The 6,763-nt window shown below is 40.3% G+C and overlaps 1 pseudogene across 1 annotated transcript; it reads right to left on the bottom strand.

Annotated features, from left to right (window-relative positions):
* Positions 1-203: 203 nt before the first annotated feature.
* LOC306663276 (olfactory receptor 2L13-like) lies at positions 204-1,131 on the bottom strand (annotated as a pseudogene). Its single transcript has one exon. The product of its transcript is annotated as an olfactory receptor 2L13-like (transcript).
* Positions 1,132-6,763: the final 5,632 nt, after the last annotated feature.

Raw genomic sequence — 6,763 nt, 5'->3', positions numbered from 1 at the left:
TCCCTGGCTGCCCTGTCCTGGTCTCACATAATAATTCTTATACCTAGTAGTCAATATATCATCTCACTAATTTTACTGATGAATATCTTAGTAGAAATAAGTTCTGTATGTGGGTCATATTATATATCTATAGGTCAGCCTTGCTCCAGAGAGCTAGAGTCTGCATTAAAAGAAGCAATGCAAAGAAGCAGGGACAGCCATACTCATTTCTTCATGGAGGAGACCATGCCCCACACTCTTCTATTGGCTCCCAGGACCTCCATGTTTCTCAGGCTGTAGATGGTGGGATTGAGCATGGGGGTTAGTATGGTGTAGAAGACAGCCAGACTCTTATCTTCTGTTGGTAAATGGACATTCTAGGGCTGGAGATAATTGTAGGCAAAAGGTACATAGTAAAATTTCACCAAATTTCAATGTGTGGATCATGTATTGAAGGCTTTTCTTCCCTCTTTGGCGCTCATGGAAGACAGCAAGAAGGAACCATCCATAGGAGGCAGTGGTGCCAAAGAAAGGAAGGGGGAGAAAGAAGATGGGACTCACAAACACCATGTATCATTGACCGAGGTGTCCACACAGACCAGAGGCATCATGGATGGGATCTCACATAAGAAGTGATTAATGGCCCTGGACGTACAATGAGGAAGATGAAGGTTAGAGGTGGTATATCCCAGAGAGTGAATGGAGCCTAGAGTCCATGTTCCTGTGATTATCTTCAAACACATGATTTTACTCATGTGGATAGGGTAGTGGAGGGGGTGGCAGATGGCTACAAAGTGGTCATAGGCATGGAAGCCAGGTGTAAGCCATCGGGACATGAAATGGTTATAAAGAAGATCATTTCAACACCACAGCCCAGGAAGGACACACTCCTCTGGCCAGACAGGAAGTTGATGGTCATCTCGGGGACAATGCTGGAGATATACATCAGGTCCATGAGGGAGACCTGAGGAGAAAGTACATGGGCATATGGAGACAGGGATCCAAGAAGATTAGGGCAGTCATCCCTGAGTTTCCTATAAAGGCAAGAACAAATGCAAATATGATCAGGATCAAAAGAAGTAGGCCAGTTGGGTTTGGGGGTAACAACCCTAACAAAATAAAATCCTTTGAAGTTTGGTTCCATTTCTCCATGAAAACACTCTCCTTTAATTTCTTTGAAATGTAAGTAAGAAAAAAAAAATCTAAGAACTAACATGAAATGAAACAAGAAAAACAAAAGGGAATGTCTTTATTAGTTTTTGTAAAGAATTTGTTCCTTCAGGAGTTTTATCTTAGGGCTGGGGAGATAGCTCAGTTGGTACAGTGCTTGCGTTGCAAGCACAAGTCCCTGAGTTCGATCCCCAGCACCACAAAAAAAAAGGGGGGGAGTTATCTTTCATTGAATTTATTTTAAGACCTGAATTCAATGTTCCTGATGCACTTCTCTCTGGTAACCATTTCAGCCCATCATGGACACATATTCTTGAAACACAAAGTACAGTAAGAGGCACAGCAAACCCAGTGAAGTAGCCAGAGTCTTCCTTCCGGCTGACTCCTGGCAGAAGCATTCCTCAGAATTATGCATGAGTCTCAGCACCTGAGGAGCCAGGGTCCTGCTTCCCCATCCTCAACTAAGCGCTCATGTTTATGACAGACCTGGGCTGTGTGCTCAGAAGGTCCCTGTGTGCTTGAACCTGCATCCTCCGGGACCTGCCTGCTCCACATCTTAAGTTTCTGTTCTTTCATCTCCAGCTCTGCTGCAGCTGAGTAACCAGGGTCTTCTCCCAGGAGCTTTTCTGCTCACCTTCTCAACAGAAGATTCTCTGCTGGTCATAAAAGTGGGTCAAAATCCAAAAGAATTTTCTTTGAAGGTAAAGGTGTTGTGTGTCTCATAAGATTCAACCTACTTATAATGTGCTTTTTGGATAGTCTTCCTTCCCTAAAGAAGTTTTCACTTTCTGATGACCTACAAATTCTAAATCAAACATAAAATTCATGCACCTTTTTCTTTTCCTCATATAAACAACACATGATAAAAATAACATTAAATAATGTGCAAAGTAGTTTTTGCTCTGAGATTTTTGTTTGCTGTTTTCATTATACATTTAGAGTTTAACTTGACTTATTTATACAAACATGGAATACATCTTCTAATTAGGATCCCAGACTTGTGGTTGTACATGACGTAGAGTTTCACTGTGGAGTATTCATATATGAACAGAGAAACTGTAGTCAGATTCATTTCACTGCCTTTCCTATTTTCTTCCCCCTCCCTTCTCTTGATTCACCTTTCTCTAACCCATTGAACTTCTATTCATCCTCTGCCCCCTTGTTGTATGTTAGCATCCACCTATCAGTGAGTACCTTTGTCTTTTGGATTTTGGGGATTGCCTTATTTCACATAGCATAATAGTCTCCAGTTCCACTCATTTACTGGCAAGTCACTCTTTTATTCAGAATAGCAGTTAGAACTAGTATGGTAATGGAAATGTAGCATTTGTGTAGATTAGGGAGACACACATACTCAGATAATCTTGTTTCTGTAGGAATCTTTAAAGACCTCAAATTTTTAACTATTCATCATACTACATCATTTATTATAATGTATTTACAGCCCAAATTCTGCAAATTCAGGAATTAATGTTCTCATTTCACAAATATGTACAATAGAATTCATTGATGTGAAGAATGACATTTTCAAATAAATATATACTGAGTATCAGACCATAAGCCTGTCTACTTCCTATTTTTAATCATTTAATAATCATTTGGAAAATGCTTTACTCTGCATAAAACCATTCATTCAATTCAATTTGTGTCAGTCTTGGTCTCCTCCAAGAGATCATGCCTAATTCCACATTTGCATCTAGGTAAGAGCATAGAGATCATAGGCTGTTCATTTTATCTTCTTGTCCCATAGCTTAGTTTTTGTAGAGTTCAGGCAGGAGGGTGTATCTCATGCTGAGCTGATGAACTAGGAAGAATGTGAGCAGTGGTGCCTTGCTGATTTATAGCTTCCATGTTTGCAATTTTCATCTTCAGAGTCAGTCATTCAAGGAAAACAAAACAAAAATTGTCAGTTACAGTGAACACCAAAATAAGAAAAAAATGTGTAAAATCCCTTACTGGATAATATTGTTTTGCTTTATGTGCCCATGTTTTTACTTGGGAATTTATTCCTGTAATCTAACTCTTTATAACCTATCTTTTCTCTTTGTGTCATCTCATCCTAGCAATTACTTTTCTGTTTTTCATTATCCCAGATATGCTGAAATTGTTATTTATATTTCCATTGTAGGTGTTTTGACTTCTTTATCTAGTCTTGGTATGAGATTATCTACATTATATGTTAGTGTCTTTCCATCTTAAAGAAACAATGATGACACATCCTGTACAGGCTAACAATGTGGATTGATATCTTGCATTATCAATGTTGTAAGGGGAGAAAAAGCTGTTAAGAGTGTTGCCATTATTCATATTGAATAACTTTAATCAATTGCAACTACATATAACTCTGGTAAAATGCATAAAGGTGTGGTAGAGAGTTTACCATGAAAACAGGAAAGCATTTTCATAGGCATCCAATTGACAAATACTGAGAATTAAATATGCGTGGTCAGGAACCCAATGGAAGCACAGAGTCACAGGTAACAGGAGAGAGGAGATCCCAGGCTCCTCTGCTTTCATCAATTTTAGTAAAAAATGCTCATGACCTCACAGAGAAATAAACACAAGATGCCCAGCACAATGAAACATTTGGTCCTTCAAATTATGAAATGATTGATGGCAGTGTTCCTGGCTATTGACTTGCTTTAGTGATGAAAAGACACAAGGTTCCACAATCTGGAGTTCCTATTAGAGGGTGACAAGACCACAAAGCAGCAGCTCACACACATGCTATGAGGTGTGTGGACATCAGTAAGAGCAGGAACAGGAGAGCAGGAGGAAGGACAGAGGGACAACTGGGCAGGACATTGAGAACCACTCCAGCAGGTGCCCTGGGAGCCTCAGGCTCTGGAACACTCTGCACAAACTGAGCAGCAGGACCAGCCCTGGAGGAGCCTGCCTGTCCTCAGCACAGCACAGAGACAGAGTGCACTGCAAGCTCCAGGCTCCAGGGCAGTTGTGTGGAGGAAAGAGGACTTGGAGTCTATTCTGGACCAGGTGAGAGCCAGTGGGTGTGCATGGGTCAGGACCCTGAGCTCCCACAGGAGGGTCTGGTTGAGCGCAGGTGAGAGAAGGAGACCCACAGAGCCTGCGCAGTGGGCATTGAGGACAGTGGGGTAGCATGGTTTATCAGAGGAAGCCAAACTTGCATGGAACCCTTGAGGCCTGGGCACATCAGCATAGTTGGATGATGCTTAGGGACAAGATGGGACCCACTGAATCCTCTGTGTGCCCCCTGGCTCAGTGGTTATTGGGTAGTGGACTCTCAGTAGTTCTTCTAATTAACTGAATGAAATATGAGCACCAGAAATGAATTAGTATGATGGTTGAAACTATTAAAATGTGAGTTTTTTTTTACATCAGTGTAGAGTATATGTACATTAAAAAATTGAATAAGAGAGAATTCTGTGGTATTTTCTGGACTCCTTTGTTTAGTCAAGGTTGAATTTCAGAGGAAGAAACCTGGCATCATTGCTGGCAGTAACAAGACCTGATCACACAGTGGACTATAAGTTTGTCTTCTATGATCCAGTCATTTAATAAGAAGACCTATGTTTACATTTAGATTCTCATCTGCATTTTAGAGTATCATTAAAAAGTTGGTGTTGATTGCTACATTATCTTTTTTCATAAATTGGAAATTTTCATGCTGTCAGACAATGGGTGAGGATATTCACTTCAGGATCCCACACATCTGGAATTGAAGCTTTGAGGGTCTGGGACATTGGAGTCACACATGAGGGTCTAATTCCAGTGGTGATCAGAAACTTCCTTTATTGGGTATTTTACCACATTTTATGTACCAGAATTCTTTCAAACACCACTCTCTTGATTATGTTAAAATTCAGGGAACATTGTTTCTGTGACTACAAGGTGTGTCAAGGATTAGTGTCTCCCTTGGTTATTTTACAAGGCACTTTCCTCAACTATTGGGACATTTGAAAAATAGCCTTTATTTGACAGGTCCTAATACACATACCTGCAATAAGTGTAGCATGCTTAGTTTATTTTCCAAAAGTTACAAGAAAGCATAAAAATTGCTACAACAAAAATTAATGTTCCCTTAAAGAGTGTTACAATGAGCCCAAGACCCATATTTGATCTGTTTGTCTGAGACTCAATTAACTCACTCCCAACAACCTTACATGAGAGCTGCAGAGATGGAATGAAGTGAGCTCTGAGCTCAGCAAAGTCCTGAGTACGTTTCACTCTTATCTCTTCCTTTCATAGTTTAAATGGAGAAAACTCAAGCCCAGAGAAGTTCATTGTCTCAATTAAGATCACATCCTCAAGAGTGGCACATTCTGCAATTTTAACAGTTTCATATCAATGTAATTTGCATTTAAACTTGCTCTTATATTTTACAATTTGTTATGGCATCACCTACTCTGTGTTCTTGTCTCCAAAATATCATCTTAGTTAAAGCTGACACAAATCAACTTAATACAATAATATTATTTTGACTTATTTTATCTGAAATTCTGAGACTGTGTTTTAAGAGAAGTGATTTTAAATTACAAGATACCATGACTATAGTCCATTGAATGCTTTTAAAATGTTTAAACCACAAGCCATGCCCACACTCCGCCAGGCTAATCCACTGGGTCCTGCCACTAAGCAACAGCCCTGGATCTCACCAAACTCCCCTGACCTGAGAAGCCAAAGGCACCAGGAAGGAATTCTCAGAAAACCTCCATTGCCTGCTGCTCCCACCTCTATTGCTCTCTTATGCTCAACTCACAGAATTCTTCTCCCTGGTAGGGGCTTCCTTAGGCCATTGCTTTGCTCAGTCCTCTCCCTTTGCTGTTCCCATGTTCCGGTGAAGGAGAGTCACACTGCCACACTGATCTCCTCACTTCTGGAGTGTGGTCAGGAAGAACGAATCTGCCTCTGGTGTGAAGATCTTTCCACCTTCAAACATTAAATGACCTGCTTCCTGTAATTGATCCTCAACATCCAAGCCCATGGGGAAAGAAAACTTTGTCATTTCACCTGACTTGGATGACTTCAAGGTGAAGACTTGAAGTCGGGAACAAATCAATCAACCCACTGAGTATTGCCACTCTTGCCTGCTGCCCAGAATTAATCTCATGAGGGACGAGTTCATTTGTTCAGAATAGGATGGAGAGCTGTAGGGGTGTTAGGTAACATCTACTGAAATCCTTCCACTTTGTCAGTTAGCGTCTCAGGATCAACAAAATGCAGTGTTCAGCTGGGTAATGTCAGTGTGACTAGTAGAAGTAATTACCTTCTACAGACCAGTTTGTAAAGCAAATTATTGGCAACTGTGAGTAAATTAAAAAAGGCTATGACAAATACTTCCTTCCATATGAGGAAAACTATATATTGATTTGTGAATATGTTAGTGAAATCAGCAATTCTCCTTAAGTGAAAAGTTAACTTTGAGATTTTTGTGGTAAAATGAGGATTTGGAAGCAGAATGAATTCTATCAGCCAGCTCTAGCACCTGACTACAATTGAACCAGAAAAATCCATTATGACCTTGGTCTGTTCTCAGATTTTTTGATAGAAAGGTTGAACCCAGGTGTGCTTTAATGCTGTGTCACATCCCCAGACCTTTTCAATGTTTTATTTGAAACAGGTTCTCCATAATTTT

Source organism: Sciurus vulgaris (assembly GCF_902686455.1).
Source record: "Sciurus vulgaris genome assembly, chromosome: 6".
NCBI classification, from domain to species: domain Eukaryota; kingdom Metazoa; phylum Chordata; class Mammalia; order Rodentia; family Sciuridae; genus Sciurus; species Sciurus vulgaris.
The sequence above is the reverse complement of the archived record's forward strand: the minus strand, read 5'-3'. Positions and strand labels throughout refer to the sequence as shown.